The sequence below is a fragment of the Artibeus jamaicensis genome, unplaced genomic scaffold (genome assembly GCF_021234435.1).
Source record: "Artibeus jamaicensis isolate MK-2021 breed Jamaican fruit bat unplaced genomic scaffold, CSHL_Jam_final contig_484, whole genome shotgun sequence".
NCBI lineage: Eukaryota > Metazoa > Chordata > Mammalia > Chiroptera > Phyllostomidae > Artibeus > Artibeus jamaicensis.
The window spans coordinates 8055578-8079898 of record NW_026521859.1 but is presented as its reverse complement, the minus strand read 5'-3'; the positions used below and the strand labels follow the sequence as shown (position 1 = coordinate 8079898).

The 24321-nt window shown below is 42.1% G+C and overlaps 1 protein-coding gene across 1 annotated transcript in view; it reads right to left on the bottom strand.

The window, feature by feature from the left end:
- The window catches only part of ADGRF5 (adhesion G protein-coupled receptor F5), a 98583-nt gene extending 79367 nt beyond the window's left edge, over nucleotides 1–19216 (bottom strand). Inside the window, exon 1 of the mRNA XM_037142558.2 lies at nucleotides 18997–19216. The gene's annotated coding sequence lies outside the window, so the exon portion shown is untranslated. The remainder of the gene's footprint in view (nucleotides 1–18996) is intronic.
- Between the last annotated feature and the right edge of the window lie 5105 nt (nucleotides 19217–24321).

The window sequence follows — 24321 nt, the reverse complement described above, 5'->3', positions numbered from 1 at the left end:
CTAAAATTACACTTTTAAAAAGAAATTAAGTGAAGGAACAGCCTCTATTCTGACTCAAAAACCTGTAAATGTTGACATATTGTCCATTTCCAGTGAACTGTCATACATAAGCATGACTGAGTTTCAGTATCCAAGAGGCTTTTTTATTTGAGAGAGTAGAGATAACAGGAGTGCAGTGAGGCCAGAGAGAAGTGGGGAATAATGGAGAGGGGTTAGTATTGCAGAGAGCAGTCCTTAACTCTGTCTGAGGGCAGACATACCGCTTATTCATTACAATCATCCTGCTAACTGTTGGTGGCATTGCTACAATCACATAGCCTGACAATCCCTGTTAGTCTTCTCACTCCTCAGAATGACCACTTCACACCTTCTTTTCCCTCCCCAGTTTTTGCAGCAGCCTTGCCTCATACTTCATTGAGAAAACAGAATCAGCCAAACAGGAATATTCGTGCTCCTACACATGAACTTCTAACCCTCTTCCACTGCACTGCCCTTTCTGCCTTCCCTTTAGTTTGAGGAGATGGCATGGCCCTGAAGCTCCTGATGGCTTGCCTCTTCCTCCACTTGACCCTGGGTCTTGTTCCCTCTAATTTCTTCAGCATTAAATCAGCCCCATCAGCACACTAACATATTCTAGAATGTCTCTTTAGAAGCCTTTCTTTGACAAATGTCTTTTTCTCTCCCCATTGACTGCAACAGTCTTCTGCTCCCCTTCACAACAAATCTTGAACAAAGAGCTGAAGACATTTGTCTCCATTTTCTCAGCCTTCCTCTCTGACTCGAGTCAGTCAGATTGGTGTCCCTTCCCTAGAGTTGCACAAAGTGGCTCTCCGCTCGTCACCATGATTTCCATGTGACCATCTTTGGTGGTGCATTTTTAGTTCTTCATTGATTCTGCAGCATCGTTGGACAGAGGTGGCCACTCTCCTTCCTAAAACCTCATATTCTTCTGATTCTGTGGCACCCACTCCTCTGTTGTCCTTCCTTCTCCACCAGCCTCTCCTCCTAGTCTTCTCCATGCCCTTTCTTCCTCTACCTGATCTCTACAAGTTGGTGTGCCTCAAGCTTGGTCCACTGTTCAAGCTTGACCAAGGATCCCACTGTCCTTTTTCACCTGTTTTATTCCAGGGTGACCTCATCTGGTTCCAAACTTGGAAGAACATTCATGGATGGAAGCAAAACAAAGGTATTTTTAGACATATAAGGACTGAGAAGATTTGTATTTCATTGGCCCTGGCTTTTGTGCCATGGACTCCATTAACCATCTGGTGGAGCCTATCAACTACTCAGAATAGCATTTTAAATGCATGAAACAAAATGCCTAGGATTACACTCCATTGAAATTTAGTTACTGAAATATTAAAACATGATGTGATTTACTATTTGCTTCTTTATCAATCTATTCAACTAGAAGATTTAATGAGGCAGTTTTAATAATTATCACAAGTTTTAAGAAGTGATGAGAATAAACTAGATTTTTGAGGATCTGGAACTTAGTAATGCGACAGAAAATCATTTGTGGTTTCTCTTGGTAACAAAGCATAGGTACTGCTAACACTGTGTGGTTTATTACCTCTGTTCCTAACTAAAGGAAATTCAACACCTCACTTAGATCTTACTGAAATAAAGGTGTATTTTTTCCAAATAAAATTCACTGAATTTTATTCATATGGTGGCTATTAACCTAGGTTAAAAGTATACTTTAAAAAGAAGGAAACTGAACACTTGAGAACTGATCATTTAAAAACTATTAATTAACTATTAATTTTTAGAGCATCAGCTTTTAAAATTATTTATTAAAAATGACTAATTTGGAGGTATAATTATAAAAGAAAATACGAACTAAAATACTAAGTAACTATGAAAAGGAACATAGTAGTTGTTCAATGAATACTTTTTGAAAAATATTTTATTCATTTATTTTTAGAGAGAGGGGAAGGGAGAAATAAAAAGAGGGAGGGAAACATCCATATGACAGAGAAACATTGATTGGTTGCCTCTCACATATGCCCCAACTGGGGGACAAAACCTGCTACCCAAGCCTCTGTCTTGACTGGGAATTGAACCAGCAACCTTTCACTGGGGACGGTTTTGATAAATGAATTGAGGGGAGATTTTGCTTTTTCCTTTCATATCTTTTTCAGCTGGCTGGGGTATATACATCCTCAGACGAGTCCAGCACTTCCAAAAGCAGTCACATCATGGTTTTGACTGCTACCACGCTGTGCACACAAATGTCCCCTGCACTCTTGTTAATAATAAGGTTACAGAAGACCCCCTACATGTGTGGGGAAGTACTCCATCATCTTAGCCAAAGAGTGGAAGTAATTTCTGAGGTAGAGCTTGATATCCTCAGAACATAATAGATGTTCAGTAATTTGATGTCCAATAATAGATGTCCAAGACCTACAATGTGGAGGTAATACTCATAGGTCAATATCACGTCACCCAGAGAAGGCCATCCCAGTGGTAAACATTGCCATCCCTGGCATGCACCCCACCTCCCTCCAGAGTCACTGCTCTTTGGTTTCCACTGTATGTGTAACAGTTACTGCCTTGCACTACCACTGCTCTCAGTTCTTTGGAGGAATGATGTAGTCTTTTTTGAAATGCCCCTTCAAAAACATACAATATGTCAGGCATAATGATAATGTTTACTTGAGAAAGAAATCAGAAAAAGGCCTACTGACAACTGTGTCTATGAGGAACAACAATGGCTCTGAAATTTAGCTCCAAGGAGGCGCCTGAAGTTAGTTCTTTGAGAACAAGCATAAAGTTGGGGGCTGTGGTGGTGAGAATGGAAAATGAAGCACAAGTGAAAATTAATCAAAATTTCTGAAGTTCAACTCCTTGGGGACAAGGAAGAATGTGCCTTTTAAAAGCATAGAGATATGGAATGTTGAAAACAGCAGAGCTTGTAACTTAGCTTTGGGGAAATTAAATATTTGACAGCAAGGTCTTGTTAGACCACAAACACCACTTTACATTTTATGTATAATCAATAACTTCTCAAGAAAATGGAAAGGCACAAAATTTCCAAATACTGCATATATTACTTGGTAAACTAGCTCCTGTTCAAACAACTTGCCGGTTTTATTATTGTGGACAAGCGTTAATTGTTCACTTCAAGTGGCTTACCTATGGGTTTATCGATTCCCCATTCCCCCAAATCTGAGCAGTGGATAAACCACTGCCCTGGCACCCTCTTTATTTACTGGTCTGTTCTGTGTCATACATCATTGCCAGCTCTGAGACCAGCTAGTCAGCCTGGTGACCAAACTGGTAAACCCAAAGACTAGCTGCCCTGGGTTCTATACTTTTTGAGTTTTTCAGAAATAAGTGGAGTAAGAGAAGAAGGGACACATGTCCACAGTGGCCACTACTGCCCTTTGAAAGAGCACAGCATCGTGAAGTCTGTGTCTTTGTGCATGGAAGTTGCACAGCCCTCCACAGCGCCCTCCAATGGCCCATCCCAGGACAATGACGGGTCCCATTTTCCAAGTTCAAGGCCATTCCAAATGACATTCCCTTCTATAATTCAAAGTTTGCCTCCCAGGACCTCAAAACTATTTTTAGACCTGAGACATAGCACACAAAACACAGCAACGTATCAACAATACATGATTATTCCAGGCCCACGCCCCTTGAGTTCGCCTCATCTGACCTGAAACACTGAGAGGAAAAACCACATATATTTTTAGTCTCTTCCTGAATTCCTCAAATGTCATTCCATTTTCCATTTTATTTAGGGCTGTTATGATCTCGCTTTTGTGTTTTACATGGCAGTGTGGGCACACTCTTGGTACGTACCCCTGCCCAGGACACTTTATGTGAACCAGCAGGGCTCTCACTATCTATGGGCACCTCTATGAATGGCCTCTGGCCCTTGGATTACTTACTAGTCTAAGTTTCAAATGCTCTCATATTGTCCCGTCTTAAGTGCCACAATCACCTTATGTATCAGGTGCCCAAGGATTATTTATATGAACAAGAACAATATATAAGTGTACTTCTATGTTTAAAATCATGGAATTTTCCAGAAATTGTGTAATACCTTAAAGAGAGAAAACCAGGTTTACTTTATCTCAATTGGTCACTTTGTCATGACAGATGCTAAAAAAGAGAAAACTGGTTGCCTAAATCCACTAATACACACACACGTGTACACCTATAGCACATGCACACAAATACACGCTCATATTTCTCTGCATTCAAAATTGGAGGAGTAAAAAAGGCAACAACCACACATGTAATTCTGGACCCCAGAAGCGTGTAGCATTTTTGACATCTGGACCACATCTTTTATTAGCTTCCTTCTCTTCTATATGAGAATACTATTTTCAGTAATAATTCTTATTTTCTTAATTAATCTTTACCTTTAAAACAACTAAAAAATAAAATATTTCTCTTTGAAATATTATTAAAATTCAGTAAAACATTTCATTGTAAACTAAATTTTGTACTTGCCAAGTAAAAAGAGTACCCAGTGAAGTATACTGCACTATTTAAAATTTTAAACACAAATAAAATCTCTATGTGGTCCCATAGAATGACAGAGTTGAAGCAACTCCTGTTTAGTTTCTTCTCCTTTACAGTTATGTACTAACATTGCTTATTATTAATCTACTGCTCAAGGCCAAAGACATATCATCATACCCCAGAGGCCAGAGACACTTAAAGGAAGCTCAAATATTTGCAAGCCAGTAGGAACTTAGTCTTGAAGTCAGCACATATAGCTGAGTCCCTCTGTGTCAGGAATCAGTGTACAAATGAGTTTTGTAATTTAACATCTATGTAGAATACATATTCACTAAAAGATAAATAATAAAAATATTAATTATGAGCTTATATTGTATGAAACTCACCAGTGAGGGCAACAATTGTTTAGAACTTAGATCAACAAAACTATTTTTAGGAAGAATACGTTACCACAAACATTGTTTGGAATTGCCACAGTGTGATAGTTTTTTTTAAAGGGACTTTTAGTTGTTTTTATTATTGATTTTAAGTTCTCTACAGACAAGTACAACTTATTGCTTGCACCCGGGGGGGGGGCTCTCCTCACACCTGTCCCTTGGTGCCACCAATTCCAGAGTGTCTCTGCTAAGCTTGTCACTCAAGCAGGAGAAAACTTTGTGTTGGAGGGTCACCCCATGTCTTTCAGAACAGTCCTTTAGGGATACAGACCAAACAGCGGGGAGGAAGGACTTGCCACTGGCACGTTGAGGTGCAGGTGAGCCTTTGGAAAAGGCAGCCACGTGAATGCCAAGACTCACTAATGCATTTCCCATCTTCACCAAGGGAAGCTAACCCTGCCTTCCCCTTCCCTGGGCTCCCACCTGCTCCTCATTCAGGCTTCTTTGGAAACATCCCCCTGACCAGAGGAAGGGAAGGAATGACTGCACAGCTCTCTCTGTCTGTCTGTCTGTCTGTCTGTCTTGATCATTCTAGGCCCACCAGGCCATCTGAAAGAAAAATAATAAGTGTGGTGTGTGGCGCTGACCGGGGATTACAAGGGAAACCAGCTCTCCCTCCGCTTGACCCTGAAGGAAGGAAGCCGGAAGCCCAGCTTGGGGACGGGCTGTGCTATTACCTCCTGACCCTCTCCCTAATTGAGAACACAGAGTGAACGACAGAAAGCGGGGGCCTCTGCAGCACTTTCCACACCTCTCTCAAGATTAGAGACCTCGTCTTGGACAAGAAACAGTCCTGATGGCTGCTACTAAGTGTTTACACCGCACCAGGCTGTGGGTCAGTCCCGATTGAGCCTCCTCACAACTAAGGGGAGAAGCACTGTCATCCTTACCTTACAGACGGGAAACTCTGTCGTGGAGCAGCTGATGTGAGGAGGATGGCACCCAGGACTGCCTCACATCTGAGGCCTTCTGCCTTGCCCGAGGTGGGAGTGGCTGGAGGTTGAGTCCTCCCGTGACTGCGGCACCTAGAGATACCCCGAGCAGTAACCCTCAGACCTTTGTGGTCACGCTGTTGGGTGCATAGCACTGGGGTCCATCTGTTGCTAAGCAAGTCTAGCTGCTCATAGAGCAAGAAGCAGAAATGTGTAAACTGGGTGTCCAACCTGCGACCTGTGGGCCACAGGCGCTCATGGTGGCTATGAATGTAGCCTAACAAAAAATCATCAATTTACTTAAAACATTTTGAGACTTTTTTGTGATTACACGTTGCAACCTATTTCATGTATGACCCAGGACAACTCTTCTTCCAGTGTGGCCCAGAGATGCCAAAAGCTTGGACACCCCTAGCTGTAGGGAAAGTGAATGTCTAATAACTTACATGTATAAACTGGGAATAATCAGCTCATTGCTTTCACCCAGTTCTGCCTGCTGCGCCTGCCCTTCCAAATAATCCCTTGTCATAAAAGCATTATGAGAAGGATGAATTTAGTTAATATAATGACAGGGACAGGGGGTGGGTTTGCATCGTCACCTACCTAACTGCTGAAATCTTCTTTTAATATGTCTGTTCATCCTAGTCATGTGTCATTCATTTTATTCACCAAATATTTATTAAAAATCTATGTATCAGGCACTAATCTAGACCCTGGAGATAAGCAGGAACAAAAACAACTGTCCCCAGATGTTTACATTCTAGGATGGGCTGGCTGGCCTCCAGATCTATCTTTACCCCCATCTGCCCGGCTCTGTGCCCCGGGAGGTCAACCCCACATCCTCACCAACTGGGAGGCAATTGGGAAGAGAGGGCAGGTGGGAGATCCCAGCAAGAGACAAGGATGAAGGAAAGGGGAGCCCAGCGTTTACTCCCTACTCCTCTTTGCCAGGCTATAGTCTGGGCAATGACTGTGTTCCTCCACCCTCAGCCACAGACTCTGGGGATCTGGGGAGCCCCCTCTCCCACATCCACAGACAGTTCCAGGCTCCTCTGACATCCCATCCACACTTTCTGCCCTAGAGAAAGTGATCAAGGGCTTCCGGATGCTGCCAGTCTCCTGTTGACTTGACTGCCTACACCGTTTCAGTGAACCTTTGACAGTGTAACGAAGGACTTCAACTAAAATCCCCACATGAAAATTAAGCAAGTGAGGGGAAAGAACAAGTTAATAAAAGTGGATTGTTTCTTGGGCTCAATGAAAGTAGTTTTCTGCTTATTTCCTTTTTGTATAATCACTATTACTTCCAATTATTTTTAGTAACTTCCCTTCAAAGTCATTGTTTCAAAACTCAAGTCACTTTCAGTAAAGGTTGAATTATGTTATGAGGTTACAGAATAGGGAGCGCCAAAAATTAATTTCACTGATAAAGTAAGGTGAAAAACTGTGTAGTATTGAAAATTCCTAAAACATATATTTATCTCATTTCTTCTATATGAAACAGATAGTTGATGGAACTGAATCTACTTTAAATGAATGAGGATTTCCAGATTCATCTGTATATTCAGAGTGGCATTCACATTTCAGTGATACAGACACGGGAGTTTAAGTTTCCCTCCCAGGAACTTGTTTTTTTGTGATTATTTCTGCTCCTAGAAGCCTTACTCCCATTCACCAATTACTGTGTTAAAGAATGCTAATTTGGCCACTTCTGTGTTTCACATAGATCTTTTTCTTCTAAATCTTTATTGTGAAAAATTTAATTTGTGATCATGACAGTAAAAAGTTAGATTTTTTTAAGCAAAAAGAAACATTAAGCACCCAGGATCTTTTATTTTCTTCCCATCCATCCTTTCATTCCTTCTTCCTTCAGGGTGCCTTTGGATTTCCAGCTTCTTCCTGCTTTATCTGTCAAAGAGGAAAAAACAACCCTAGGGATACAGTTTGGCCTTCACCACTTGGTCACACTCAAAACACAAATCTCATATTTCCATATTCGCAGTCCATTCTCTAAAAGCTCATTCTCAAATTGTTCCAAAATGGAGAGAAACTTGCTCAAAAGCTACAGCTCTCATACCCTCTCCAAAGGGGCAGACCCTTGACTCAAGTGTTTGCTCTGGGTAACAAGTGACTTCCTGCTTCACAAACAAAAAATTCAAATGGCTGATTTTTAAAATTCCAAAGAACCTCACAAGTCCATATTTTGACCTCTTATAGGCCAAAATGAAACAGAGTATCAGGAATATTTGGGTTAGAATTTCTTAAGCTACATAAATATTTCAAAACTGAAGAAGCATTACAGCAAAGAAGGCAAGAGGTTTAGTCATCCTTCTTCCCAAGACTTTTCAAACTGCAGTGCAGCCCAAGAATCACCTAAGTGATTTTGGCTAAGTTCCTGGCTTCACACTCAGAGATCCTGCTCTGTAGACGGCTGCAGACCAGCACTAGCACCACCTGGGAACTTGTACAAAATCCAAAATCCACCCAGACCTCTAGAATCAAAAACTCTAGAAGTTGAGCTCATTGATCTATGTTTAAATAAGCTGTCTCAGAGGTGATTATAATGCACACAAAAGCTTAATAACCACCGAGATATATACAGCATGATTATTTTTTAACATAACATTCTCACTTTGGAAAACCACCAGCTGAATCAGAAGCTCTGCATACATTTAGAGAAACGCTAGCCGATAGACAGTGTTGGGTTTGTCTACCAGGAGTCCGTCCTCTCTCCAAAATGGCTCAGTTATCTTCAGCTAAAACCCTTAATCATTAGAGGTTCTGCCTACACATCTAGCTTTACTTCTGTCCCCCACTTTCTTCTCATCCTACTCTTCCCTCTCTGAATCCCCTAGTGCCCTGCAAACACCAGGTTCTCTGGCCTCTGCCTGGAACTGCCTGCTTCCTCCATTGTCATGTGTCTAACTCCCATTGTCCTTCAGGGTCCAAGTCAAGGTCAAAGCTGCTTTTAACTCACTCTAGTTGTGTGTGCATGTCCACCCCTTAATTCCCTCTGCCAAAGCATTTGCTGAACTGTATTATAATGGTCTATTTGTGAGCTCTTCTGCCATCCTATGATCCCCCCACTGTCCACCCTCACCCCCAGGGCAGGACCTTGTTCGTGTACACTTCTGTACCCTGTACCAGGCCCCATAGGTGCTCGATCAATGTTAGTTATTAATAAACCCTGGAGGTGACACATTATTAAAGCTTCTATAAGAGGTGAAGGGCATGGGCTATGGTACCAGACTGTCTGGCTTCAAGTCTTAGTTCTATCATTTACTAGCTCTGTATATGTGGGCAAGTTGCTTAATCTCTGCTCTTCAATTTTCTCACATATAAAATTGAGATGGTGGTACAATTATCTCACAGAATTGTTGTTTCCAATGCTTAGAGCAGGACCTGATGAGTATTAAAGCCTCAGTGCTTTAACACTAGCAACAAAAAGGATCAAAGAGGGTCTCAAGATGCTTCTGTATTTAGAAAGGAATTGCCCCCTTCTTTCTCCAAGAGTTCTTATTTTTCCTCTAGGCTGCTAATATTTCTTTCTCTTTTCTCCTCTTTTCTCAATACAGTACTCAAAAGTCTATAAAAACATTCTACATTTATAACCATTGGAAGCGCCCCTGCGTGTATGTGTAGATGTAGTTCATTGCTTTCATTTCTGGAGTTATAAGTAGAATTAAGGCATGTCAGGAAATAGTAAAAAGGATCAGCCAATCTTAAAATTAAAGGTCTTATTTTTGAAGGATAATTTATAACAATAAATAAAACCCATATGCTTTTCTTAGAAGCTGTCAGTTATGAAATTATTGACTCAACATGGACCTTAAGTAAAAGAGAAAAAAACAGATTTACTGATTTATAGCAGATAGTAAACTTAAACATACAAGCTATAGGCAGAATTGCCTGGTAAATTAAGGAGAATTTATAAAAGCAGATTTATTTTTACACAAAATTATTCAGGTTTTATCAGGAGGTTGATCTCTAGTCAGAGGTCTAGTTACATTAGCAGCTTGCTTACATGTTTACATTTTTACAATTCCATTTTTACCAATCAATTACAACATATTCATTTACTGGACAAATGTTTTTGAGCTCCTTTTGTACAGAATACTGCAGACCCTAAGCTAGAGGCTAGAAATACAAAGAAGGATAAGATGGCACCCCCATATCCTAGGAAAGACGTGCATGGGAACAACTACATAAACACAAAAGCCACTATAGCAGAGGCTGGGAAAAGCACTGTGAGGACCTAGATGAGAGATCAGGTCTGCACTAGAATGAGGAGACATGTAAAAAGGAAGTCTTCTGGTGGCATTTAAAATGGGCTTTGGAAGATCAATAGTTTACTTGTCAGAGAAGGGAGAAAAAAAGGACTCTACACAGAGGAATGACCTGCAGCAGGGAGATGCTGCAGGTGGAAAGGAAGACGTCACCCAGGGGATAGCCATCAGAAAGGTAAGGGAAGAGCAGAGGGAAAGGAGCCTGCAAAGAAAACTGAGAAGGTGCAGGAGAGAATAGGAGAAAAAACTGGAAAGTGTGGTGTCCCAGGGAGAAGGCTAGAGGAGGTAAGAAGTCAACAATATCTAATGCTGTAGACAGTGAAGTGAGATGGATTTAAACACATAGAGGTCATCAAGAAATTTCTCAGGAACATTCACTCAGGTGCACTGGGAGGAAGGACAGACAAGGAGACAAAGCAGAGTAGTTTGCAGGGTGAATGGTTGGAGAACATCCATAATTCTTTCAGGAATTTCTGGGTGAGGAGGAAGAGGAGCTGTGGGGTTGGGGAAGAGCTGCTGCTCCTATTGTTTGAGATGAGAAGGACCTATGCCAAATTAAATAATAATGGGAAGGAGCCAATCAGAGAGGAGTGTAAGGAGACAGTTAGGAGAGAGAGAGGAGGTGAGAGCTGAGCTCTGGATGCAGGGAAGGGCCCTCTCTCTCTCAGAGACAGGAAAAGAGGAGAGAGATGATTGTTGAAGCATGTGCTGTCATGGAGTTGTTGGTGAGAGGCCAAAAGACTGCCTCCTCTGAGAAGGCAAAGCTATCTCCTGAGATGAGGTGTGTGTGCACATGTGTACATGGATATGTCCATGTGTACGCATGCATTTGGCCACACTAGTGCTTGGACCTTTAAGGAAGGTGGAGACAACATGGAAATGCCTCTGGGTATGATTAGTCTCCGGTTGGGTGAGTGTTCGTGTGCCTCCTCTGATCTTCATGGAATTAAAGCATAGCATTGTCTGGCTTCTTTGAACTCTCATTTACAGCGCATGAGTGTGTGCATGTGTTTATAAATATATCACCTGTTCTTAAAGTTTCTTGCAGGTTTTCCCTTAGTGCCCAGTAGACCACAGGTAGCATATGGTCAATAAAGAACTTCGCTGATTGAAAGATCTTTCAACTCATTGTGCCTTGCTTAGCTCATGAAAGCAGACTCCAGTGGGGAAAAGCAACTATCATTCTAGGTGTGTCCTGCCCTGGGGACAGGGCACTGAAACTGGAGCAGCATTTGCAGTGGGAAAGCATCGTACGCTACAGAACGCAGGAATCTGTCCTGGTCTGAACAGTGACTGGGCTCATGCTATGATATTTAACTTAGGCTTCATTACCGGTTTCCTCTACACACACACACACACACACACAAGCTTTGTGGTGCACACACCACCCAACTCTGAAATCTTTCTACTTCTAAGAAGGCCAGAAACAGGATTTTCCTGTGATGTGTGTACACAGGAGCACTGGCCAGGAGAAAGGGTTAACTAAGGATCCCTAGTAATGCTTCCACTTGTTCTCTGAGGAGTAACAAAGAGAGGAAGCTCAGCCTTTGTGGAAGGAAATTCCCAGGCCCCATTTCGAACATTTGCAACCTGCCCTGTGAACCCCTGAGGAGTTTCTGATGATAAACACATGCAAACATAACAATCCATAAAGGCATTTTACTAACATTCCTGCATGTTCACCAAAGGGCTCCAGCACATTTTCCTGCATCTGCAGACCTGGAGGGGGCCTGAACATCCACCTGCCGGCAGAGCCCGACAATCCTGTCCCAGCTCAGGGCTGGCCGGGGTTTGTGCATGCAAGGTCCCCTTGCCTCTCGTGTCTCTGATTGTGCAGGGGCCCCATGCTCACGTGGGGCTGCAGGAATGCAGACTGCAGGTCCTTTATGGGGGTGAAGGGAGGAGGAGTGAAGGGCCAGTGGTATGCAGACCTGGGACCCACATGTGCACCTTTGGAAATGACTCCCAGACATAACCTTGAGCTTTGCAACCCTAAGCAATAAGGCAGTGATGTTCCCCAGGAGCGGAAGGGCTTGACAAAGATAGGAAAAGCTCTGCTAATGCGGCGCACCAATTAAGTAACAAATTAGGCCTCTTTCTCTGCAGTGGCAAACACACACACACAAACACACACACACAAAACCCAAAACAAAAATAAAACAGCAAACCCAAACAACAACAGAAATCTCAGGAGTCTTGCTAAATATTTTTACAGTAATTTCTCATAAGAAATCAAAAGTACTCTAAGACCAAAATGGAAAATTTTAATCACAAATTGAGTGTGGGTCAGATTCTTGGTAATAATGTATCTTACTTATGCCCAAACTAATGGGATGTGAGGTTTGTTACATCCATTCTGTAGATTAAAAAAAATCAAGGATCAAAAACTGGCCTGGGAAATGTTAATAGTGAATATCTGGATGATTCAGGTGTCTGCTGGCTGCTTGTGGTTATGTGTGTGTTGTGTGTTCTGTGTGTGCTATGTGTACAGTGTGGTATGTGCACATCATGTGGTGTGATGTATGTGGTGTGTGCCTGGTGGGTGGTGTGTGTGGCATGTGATATGTATGCTTTTATTACTATAACATGCTTAACAACCCTTTAATTGCAGTCGAACTCAGGATCTTCAAATGACATTCCTATTTCTAAGCTAGGCCAGAATCCACGTCACAGCGCGGGTGAGGGTTAGATCTTCAACTATCAAGAGAAAGCTGAGCCTTTATTTCTGAAATTCCATCACAGGTCTCTGGGATATTTTTAGATGAAATCATCATACATGTCTACTCATTTGCATCTGCCCAGAGCTGGTGGGTGACCTCCATCTTGACCCCAGCACTCAGGACCCTGTAGGCTGAGGGAATGACAGGTTCCAGATTTCACTCTAGGCGGGGTTACCGTGAGCCTTCCCCTCAGCCCTCTTTCTGCTCTTTGTACTGTAACAATGCACGGAAACACAGGCTTGTTAGAGGAAATTCCCAGGGCCATGGTTTGGATGTTAGGGGTTGCTTTGCTCTGCTGGGCAGGCTGATGTGCACCTAAAAATAAACATGCGGGTCTGCATAGGGTTCTATGAATTTGCCCTGCACAGTGGATTATATTTCAAAGGGATTTTTTTTCTTTAATGTTTTTAGGAAAGCAAGTCTAGGTAAATGTGAAGAATAAACTATATCATGGTTTTGTTTCAATCTGACAAAATGTACCATTTGCTATACCCATTTCTTTGAAAGAGCAACTGTTTGTTTTTGTTTTTGCTTTTTGCTTTAGGATTTTAAAAGAGGATTAAAGAAAACAAAGCCATGCTGAGATGTTGCCCAAGAAACTGAAGAAAGATGTGAGCATCCAAAATGACAAGACCAGCCAGTTCTTCCCAGCACGGGAAGGTAAAGTATTAGCAAAGAACCCTGGAGCAGCCTGTAGCAGTGGGTGACGTGTATGCGACCCACTGTCAGAGAATTCCCTCCTCCCTAAATTCTGCCACCCTTAGCCAGCAGAGAGGCTGTTATTAATGTGCCTCACTTAACAGAAAAGGAAAGGGGAGTGAACCGTGGTTGATGAACTTGACTCAGAGCAGGCAGACAGCTCCAATCAGCTCTCTTCTCTCCCCCCAAATCAAATACCTCACTCATGGTCCCTGCAATTTAGAAGATGATAGAACCCTTTATTTTGCACTTTTTAAAATTGGATTTTTAAGTGGCTAGGAATGCTTATCCATATAGTAGTGTTTGTATTTTATAAATAGAACAGAAATCAGGGACATAGCTCTGAGTCTTGCTGTTACTGGCCTGACCCTGGTTTGGCTGAAAATGTGCCAAATTGTGGCAATTTTCCATCAAATAGGAATGTGTTTGCAGCCCAACAAGTAACCCACAATCTAGTTAAAGAGTAACCTAAGAAGAGTGGTTTAGAGTGAACTTTTCCTGCCTCGTTGTTCTCATCTCTTTTTTGCTTTTTCTTGGAAGTCCAACCTAACCCTAATGTCACTACAAGGACCCCAATTTTAAAATGGCCTAAGCAGATAAGGCAGGGCCAGTTAGTAAAAAGGCAGCTACAGTCACTCTCTAGCCTGATGATTTTTTTTTTTTGCAGACCTTCATTTGGTGGCTTGGATCGGGGGCCTGACATCACAAGACTCTTGGTGGCTTTGAGCAGGAAGGACCTTGAGGTCATCACCCGAACCCCACCCAGTGCGGGCATTCCTTTAGGAACACCCGGCCATGCTTGTCCAGGGTGCTGGCCCACTGCCCAGGACAGGACGTTCACCACCCGGCAAGGCAGTTTCAGACAATTCTGACGGTGGGTAAATCTGTTCCACACATTGAGCTAAAACCTGTTACCCTATATTTTCCACTCATTAATCCACTGTTGACCACTTTTCCCACATAGAGCAATCTTGACCTATTTGAGGGTAGCTTTCATGTGCCACAAGACTGACTTCTTACTTCAAATGTCCTCTGGTTCCTTCAACTACTCTGCAAAGGACAACTTTCTTATTTTCACCATCTTGGCCAGCCTCCTCTTTAAAATCTGATGTATTTTAAGTTCTTTAAACTTAACATATCTTAAATTTTAACTTTAAGCTTTATTAAGTACTTTAAACTTTAACCATATGAAGTACTTTAGCGAATTAACCTTCTCCATAACCTTGTAAGTTCAATAATACCTGCATTTGCAGGAACAAAACTAAGACTTGGCAAGACACAGTTACTTAGTCAAAGATGTGGCAGATGGGGGAGTTGAAACCGGGCCTGCCTCTTTCTAGCCCACCACGCCCCTCTGATTAAAAAAAAAAAGTGGAACCAGGTATAGCCAGTTTGATCTCAGACAGATACATTCTGAGATCTGTGGCTGCCAGAAACTACCCAGGTTAACATTCCTTTTTTTGCTATTCCTTGTGCTTACTAATAGAGGCTCATAGATTTTTTTCATTTTGATGAGGTATAAGTGACATATAACATTATATCAGTTTCAAGTGTACAACATAATGATTTGATATTTGAGTGCACTGAGACATGATCACCTCAGTAAAGGCTAGTTGCCGTCCATTACCATACAAAATTACAAAATTCTTTTTTTCTTCTTGTGTTGAGAACTTTTAGAATTTACTTTCTGGAACTTTAATTACAATATTAATTACCATAGTCACTGTGCTGTGCGTTATCTCTCCAGAACTTATTTGTTTTATAATTGGAAGCTTATACCCCCTTGACCGCCTTCACCCATTTCACTCACCCCTCAGATCCCATCCTCTCTAGCAACCGCTGTTCTGTTCTCTCTAAAAGATTTTTATTTGTAGATTCCACAAATAAGTGCAATCCTATGGTATTTGTCTGTCTCTTTCTGCCTTAGTTCACTTAGCATAACTCTCTTAAGGTCCAACCATGTTGTCCCAAATGGCAAGATTTCATTCTTTTTTTTTCAGTCCTCACCCAGGGATGTGTTTATTGATTTTTAGAAAGAGAGAGAGAGAAAGATACATCTATGTGAGAGAGAAACATCATTTTGTTGCTTCCCATACATGTCCTGACCAGGAATCGAACCCAGGGTACAAGATGACACTCCAACCAACTGAGCCACCCAGCCAGGGCAAGATTTCATCTCTTTATATGGTTAAGTAATATTCCATTGTATATGCGTACTACATATTCTTTATGCATTCTTTAATTGATGAACACCTTAGGTTGCTTCCATTTCTTGGCTACGATAAATTATGCTGCAATGAATGTAGGGGTGAATATATTTTTTTGAAGAAGTATTTTTCTTGTCTCTGGATAAGCATCTAATAGTAGAATTGCCAGATCACACTGTAATTTTATTTTTAGTTGTTTGGGGAATCTCCATACTGTTTCCATAGCGGCTGCACCAATTTACATTCCCACCAACAGTACGCAAGGGTTCCCTTTTCTCTGCATCCACACCAACACTTATAATTTTTTGTCTCTTTGATAAAAGCCACAAATAAATGTTAATTTGAGCAGTTAGGAAGTGACCAGAAAAAAACTACTTTGGCTGCTGAAGGGCAGCTATAGACAAGGTGGGTGTGCAGAAGGTATGGAGGTCAAGAGACACATGAGCAACAGGAAGCAAGAAGGAACTCAGGAGACCTAGGAGCATCCTGTTATGGAAACTTCAGGTAATAGGGTTCAAGACAGTAGTGCTCAGAGAGGGGAAAGGGGTTGCATAAGAGTGCCTAAACAGTTTGCTTTAGCCTGAGCCCCGTGGTTATGTCTATAGAATAAATGGAAAATATTGGTTGTCTACCAGCTGACTTTGCACCTCACAAGACTGCAAAGTGTGGGGACAAAAGGCACTAGGCCCTGCCCCAACACCTGATTCTTGGTGAAATCTAGTTAAGCCACCCATTTTTAGGTGGGAAAAGAAAAAGCCACCATAGAGTCAGAAACAGAGTCCTTGCAATTCCACCACAGTGAGGGTCAGGGATTGACTAAATGTCTATAGGCTTCTAAACTTTCCCTACATCACTTGGTGTAGCTACTTCCTTCTCTCTTTCCGGCTGCTTTCCAACAGCAGAGATTACCTGAGGATGACACAGCCTTCGTCCCCACCTGTCCCGCGTCAAAGAAGCTCTACACCCAACAACTAATGCCAAGTAGATTGAAGTGAGCTGTAGGGCACTGCTCCCTACGAGTCACTGCCACACTGCTCTCAATGGAAAGTACTGAAGAACAACATTAATGCCTATGGCTGAGCACACGGGCATAGTAATGAAGTGACTCCCCTAAGATGTCCTTGACAGTTTGAGTCAAAAACCTGCAGAATGATGCCCTTCAAATAATCATACAGCATGAAAGAAGGAGAGCTGCAGAGGCACCCTGGATATTGCCCTCTCTGTGCACTTATGGAGGCAGAGTCTCCTCTTCCTTGTAGCTCTCTGTCTTGTCTACCACTTAAGAAAAATCAAGGTTTAGAGGATGGATGTGGACTCACCCAAGTTCACAGGGTAAGTGAATGACACATGGTAGGCACTCAAAATATTTGGTGCAAACAATGAATCTAACCAAGCCCCATAAAGGAGAATGTGGGAAAATGTCACAGGGATTGGCAATCTCCTTAGAAAGCTTCAAACTGTAGTTCTCAATATGGTAATAAATATGGTAAATTTGGATTCTTCTGATGATGAGTCCATTCATTTGTTCATTCATTTGTTGATAAATTCAATAAACATTGATTGAGCACAACCTATGTACCTGGTATTGTTTTAAGTGCTATGGAGTCAGAAATCAAAGACTGATAACTCCTCAAGGGTGAAAATAAACATACTAAACATCATTTACCATTCAAAGGGCTGTGACAAAGCGTTTCATGAAGTGCTGTTAAATCACAGACCGGAGAAACACTTAGTCTGAGGCAACATGGATGAAGGGAAGGCAGGGGAAGGAATGATGCTGCAGTGAGTAGTTGGGTGGAAAAGATGCCCAGAATTATCCTGGACAGGGAGAACAGCACTCACGGACCTAGGTAGGCACAGAGTTCCCATGTCCTGGGGAAATAAAGGGATTCAATAGAGCATGGAATTCCAGGGGGGAGAGGTAAGGCTGTATAGGATGATATGGAGTGGACTTTGAAGGTCTTGTTTACCTTCCTTAAGTGGTGGCTTCTCAAAGTTTAATGTGCAGGTAAATCACCCAGGGACCTGGTGAAAATGCAGATTTGTGAAGTCTGAGGAGAGGCTAGAGAATCTGCACCTCTCACCACTCCCAAGTGATGCCTGATGCATTCCAGACTTCCCTGTAGGCAGTGAGGCTGTAACAATGGCCTGTGTTGTGATGTAAATAGCTCACTGAGGAGAGTGATGGTATCGGAATTGCATTTTCCCAAGAACCCTGCTGCAGAATATGGAGGATGAAATGAAGGGAGATGGTGTTGAGGTAAAACACAGCAGTGTTTTAAACACCTGACCTCAGTAAGCTGGAGAAGAATAGTCTATGTTCAATAAACAGGTGTAAATTGGCTAATATTCTCTGAAGTTGCTATAAAATGTTACTCCCTGAGGGAAGACTAATTGTGAGGATAAAAATCAAACAAACAAGCCAAAACACTTAAGAGAGAAAAGAAAAAAATCCCGGGAAAATCTGTAACACTATTTGAATGTCATGACCCTGCTCCAGGTCTCAGTCAACACATTATCTTGAGCCTCAGTAGTGACCCTAAGAAGCAGCCAGCTAAAGCGTGAACACCCTGCCTGCAGACAACGGTAACAGCAATAAATAAAACCATGCTCCTCAGACACCACTTGATATATGTTGCCACTACTTGCATTTAATTTCAGGAAACTTCAGAAAGAGCATTTGTTTGATAGCAAATTCTGGAAAGTAACATGGAAGCCCACCGGATCCTGAGCAAAGTGCTTGTTCATTTGTTTAGAACTCGCAGGTACCCTAAATTAGGAACACCCATTTCTACCCCTGTTAGAAAATCCTGTCAGCTCAAATATACCTTTAGCTCAAAGGAAAAACTCAGAAAGGAGTAAAAACAAAAATCAAGGGAGGGGTCTACATTGTTGAAAAGAAAAGTTTGGTGGTAAACTTTCCTCCCTTACACAGAAGCAAAAAAAAAAAAAAAAGGAAACTTTAATGAGATTTGCCTTCAAAGAGGATAATAATCAGCTTCATAGCCTATGTACAATGATTGGCATTCTTTATCCAAAAATGTAGAAATTCAAAACACCCAAATGTCATCTCCCCCTCACTATTTTCATTCACAGTCCCGTAAATCAGCAAGTCTCAGTATGACACAGCTTGAAAACGTGCAGCCGACTCACAGAGCCATGTGGACAGACACATCTACTTCAGAACAGCCCAAGTCACATTCGACAAGACAAAACACACTAAAGCAGGGACCTACCTTGCTCTTTTGCGGTTTGCAATCTCCTGAAATGGAACCCTGTCCTGGAGACCTTCCTAAGACCCTCTTATGTGCGATGAAATTCAAGGGCCCCCATTCAATCACACAGCCACAGGAGGGTAGGGTTTCATAAAACCAGACTTCAGGTCCTCAGGGTGCCCACAGACGTCAGGGAGCAGAGGGGAACTGCCTTCTGTTCTCTGCTGCAGGAAAAAGCTGGGAGACACAGTGTGGCTGGAGGTGGGGGCGGAGGCTGGGGGAAGGGAAGTAATATGGGAACTGTAATAAATAAGAGATCCTCTCCACATGATTTCCTGTATTTGGTGCCTGTTGCCTCTCTCCAGGCTCCCTAGAGGAAATAAGAAATTTAAACTCGTCCTTTGGCCACTGGAAAGAAGAGAACAAACATGCTAAGAACCATGAAAATGAGAATGAGCAGCGCAGCAGACGGGGAGCGGACCCGCCAGCTATAGCTTTACCTTTTACCAAGTGTTTTCTTCCTGAAGTTTCTCCAAGTGTTTAACTCTGCAAAAGTCAAGAACACCCTCACCCTCTTCCACTAAACTGAAGCATTGTCTGGCCACTGTCCAGAGGTCCTGCTGGTGAGAGGCAAGTCAGAACGGGTCTGAGAAAAGTCGGTTTGCCAGCCTTCGGCAAGACCCTCTGGGTTCTGTCTTTGGAACCACAGATGACATTCTCTGTCTGATCTTGGAACAGCTTCTAAAGCTCTTTATCCATTTTGCCCTAGAGTTTAAAGAATTACTCACAGGTGTGAAATGAAAAATACAATACCACTCATTCAAACATTAAAGACTTCAAGATGGGGACAACCAAATATCAAATCAAGAGTGGGGGTCCTTCTTCCTTCTGTATGGGACTGTACGCAACTGTTAAATTTGTATTTCCCTGAAGGCAGCTATAGGAGGAAGGATGGAACTATGGCTATGTTAGACTATTGCCATTTTGTTCTGCTGGGTGACAGTCTGCCCTTGAACAGCAGTGCACTCTGATGCTGGTGCGGGAGAGGGTAATGCTGGTTTGGGAGTGTAAGAAGGCACAGACCACAACGGTATCACTGACTGAAAATCCCATCAGAGGTCTCCTTGCTGATCTTCCACTCACCTCCAAGTCGTTCTTGTCCCCACAGTCAGGGCAATTGCTATTAAATGCAACCATCATGATATGATTCACATGCTTTAAATCTTCAATTAACATAAGAATAAAAGCTGAAAACTTTGACATGGTTTCTAGCCCCTGTAGGACTCACTGGCTTACCTCTTCCACGTGACCTCTAAGCCCACCTCCACCTGCTATCTCCCTACCCCCTTCTCATTCCCTCCTTCCCCATCTTCCTCATTCCTGGGAATCACTCTGTGAATACTGCCCTCCTTCAACCCCCAATCCTTCAAATCTCAAATCCTCCAAAAAAAATTTTTCAGATTCCCGGGTCCCTTTGGTGGTTCTCCTTAACAAACCATATTTATCATATCTCTCTTAACACTCATTAACTCAAGGGAGTGGACACCAGTCCACTTGTCCTGGTCTTCTGCCAGGCTATAGACTCTGAAAAGTCATGGATGGACTGTGTTTCCACATGACGCCCCTTGGTCTAGGACCCAGGAGGGTGTGATTTGTGTCGGGTTAGTGTTAGGAGCAGGAGCACTAATGACAGTTATCCCCTTTTTGGGAAAGGAAAAACATATGACTCAGAGCAAAACATAAGATTGTTGTTATAGTTTTACAGTTTAAACTCTGGCAGACAGAGTGGAACAATTACACAGGCAATAATGCAAATGGTTCTTATCCACAGAAATACAAATTAATTTTCCTCAGTAGAGATACACAATCAATTTCCACCCTGTAGAAATGATTACCCCAAACATTACCTTTCAATGCTCTGTATGACATACATATTTGTATATTGACAAATCCAACTCGGTATTCCTTATTGCCTGTCTAAATGTTTTCTCTTGAGGTTTTCCTTTGAACTAGCTTTAACTAACATCTTCCCATCCCTTCATTAAATTAATGAGTTAAATAAGGTCTTCATCCTTGTTCATTTTATATTTTTATGAGCGTGATGATTTCCCATTTACAAAATGATTTTTAAACAGAAGCCAAATGATAAGCAGTGAATATAGAAAGTTCTGGTAGGAATTTGCAGGGGCAGAATTGTTTTCTTCAATATTTTGTTTTTTTAAGTTCCCTGAGTGTGCAAAGGAAAAACAGGAAATAAATGAAGCATGGTGGTTATTGAAGTAAATGATGAAACTGCCTGTGCTGTATAATTAGGAAGGTGAAGGTTTCAATCAGGCAGAAGTACAGGCAAAGCCCAAAGTGCACAAAACCATAGCTGGACAGGTGGTTACCAGATGGGCAAATGCCAAGGCTTGGACTCGTTGACACGGGCACCTTGGAGGTGAGAAGATCTTGGTAGGCAGAAAGCACATATTTCAGGTGCACAATGTTTCTTTCGAACAGTATTTTTGGGAATCCCAGTTGCACAGACAGCCTTCTGGAAATATATCTTATTATCAATTAGCAATAGCAAACTCTTCCACAAAGGGGACAGTGACATTTTGTTAAGAAAAACCCAGATTATATCAATATATTTTGTTTCTTTTTTCTTTTTTAATTATATTTTATAGATTATGCTATTACAGTGGTCCCAATTTTTCCCCTTTGGCACCCCTCCACCCAGTACACTCCATTCCTTCAGGCAATGTCCTGACCATTGTCATGTCCATGAGTCATGCATATAAGTTCTTTGGCTACTCCATTTCCTATACTGCGCTGTACATCCTCATGGCTATTCTATAACTAACTATTTGTACTTCTTAATCCCCTCACCTCTTCACCCATTCCCTACATCCTCCTCCCATCTGCCAACCATCAAAACACTCTTTGTATCCATTATTCAGTCTCTGTTCTTCTTGTTTGCTAAGTTTGTTTTCTGGATTCACTTGCTGATATGTATCTACTTATTGCCATTTAATTGTTCATAGTTTTTTATCTTCTTTTCTTAAATAAGTCACTTTAACATTTCATATAATAATGGTTTTGTGATAAGGAATTCCTTTAGTTTCTTCTTGTCTAGGAAGCTCTCTATCTGCCCTTCCATTCTAAATAATACTTTTGCTGGGTAGGGTAATCTTGGCTATAGGTTCCTGCTTTTCATGACTTTGAATATTTCTTGCCAATCTCTTCTAGCCTGCAAAGTTTCTTTTGAGAAGTCAGCTGATAGTCTTATGAACCCCCCCCATAGGTAAATTACTGCTTTTCTCTTGCTGTTTTTAAGGTTCTTTCTTTATCTTTAACCTTTGGCATTTGAATTTTGATGTGTCTTGGAGTGGGCCTCTTCACATCTATCTTGTCTGGGACTCTATGCTTCCTGGACTTGCATGTCTATTTCCCTCACCAAATTAGGGAGGTTTTCTTTCATTGTTTTTTCAAACATTCTCAAATTTCTTGTTTTTCCTTTTATCCTTCCAGCATCCCTATGATGTAAATGTTGGACTTCTTGAAGTTACCCCAGAAGCTGCTTATACTACCCTCACTTTTTAAAATTCTCTTTGTTCTCATTGGCTGCCTTTTGCCTTTTTATGTTCTATATCATTGGTTTGGTTCTCGGCTTCATCTACTCTACTGTCGATTCCTTGTAAATTGTTCTTTATTTCAATTAGTATATCTTTCATTTCTGACTGGATCTTTTTTATGCTGTTGAAGTTCTCACTAAGTTCCTTGAGCATCCTTATAACCAGTGTTTTGAACTCTGCATCTGACAAATTGCTTATCTCCATTTTATTTAGTGCTTTTTCTGTAGTTTTGATCTATTCTTTCATTTGGGCCATAAATCTCTTTCTTTGTCTCCTCCTTTTGGAGCCTCCCTGTGTTTGTTTCTATGTATGAAGTAGGGCTGCTATAACTCTGTGTCTTATTACTATGGCCTAATATGGTAGGTGTCCTTAGAGTCCAGTGGTACAGCCTCCCTTATCACCCAAGCGGGGTACTTGAAGTGTGCCCTTCATGTTAGCTGAGTACGCTCTCCTCTTATAATTGAGCTTTGGTTGCTGTTGGTCGATCAAATGGAGAGATTTACCCAGGCCAGTCAGCTGCAAGTATTGGCTGTGACCACCAACCGCCAACCTCGGACCTCCATGGAGGATCAGCAGTGCAGGGGTAAGGTGGTGATCCGCCAATGTGGTATGTCGCTGCCCACTATGTCTGTAGCTATGTAGCTGGGTATACAGGCCCTGAGGTTTCCTGGGTGGTACAGGCCAAGGCCAGGCCCCATCTGTGTTTTGTTCAGGGCCAGCCTGCCAGAAATATAGAGCAATCTGAGATGGCTGTTTCTTGTGTTGGGTTTGGAGATTTCCATGTGAAGCCAAGCTTTGAATCTCAGCTGGCTTCTGCTAGTGCTGTGCCTGGGTCACTTAGCAAGTGGTATGGAGGCTGGGAGCTCACCGAAGACCGTTGTTGCTTGCTTGAAAGGATTTAGGAAGTTGTGAAGCTTGAGTCAAGACCAGCCATTCATATGAAAAAGCTACTGTTAATAGCTATAAGTTGGTTGGGATGGGGCTTTAGGGGATCTCCAGAGCAGGGCAAACAGTGTTAACCAGGTTGATGGAGTCTCAGATATGGCACCTGCCTGCTAGCTCCGTGGTTCTGCCTGCCTTTCTGTCTGAGAGAAAGCTTTCCCCCAGCTATTGCCCTGGTACCAACACTTCAGTTCCTGTAAGCCACTGGTGACTTTCAAGCTGCTACCTCAGTGTTGCAGCTCAGAAGGAGTGAGTCTGAATAAGTTTGTGTGTGGGTTTTTAAGAGAAACAGCTTGGGACTCTAGAATTTTCTTCCACTGACCCAATCCTTGCTGGTTTTTACAGCCAGAAGTTGTGGGGACTTATCTTCCTGGCACTGGTGCCCTGGGCTAGGTGGTCTGATGTTGGGCTGGGACCCCTCACTCCTACGATATCCCTCTCAAATTTTTATCTACCACACATGAGTGAGGGACCAGCCTGTTCAGTGTCTGCACCCCTTTTACTAGTCTGGATGATTGTGGTTTCTTTAATTTGGTGGTTGTCAGACTTCCATTCCATTCAATTTCTGCTGGCTCTGAGTGGTGGTTGTCCTATGATTTTATTGTTATTTTCATGTGGTTGTGTTTTTGAAGGCAAGCCATATTTAACTGTGCCACCAACTTGACCATTGGTTTCTCTTTAGTGTCGATATATTTTGTTTTTAATTGATGTGACCTTCAATAATTTTTAATATCAAAAACTTAAAACAATTTATCTTTAAGGAGTGGTCTGGTCAACCGATGCAATA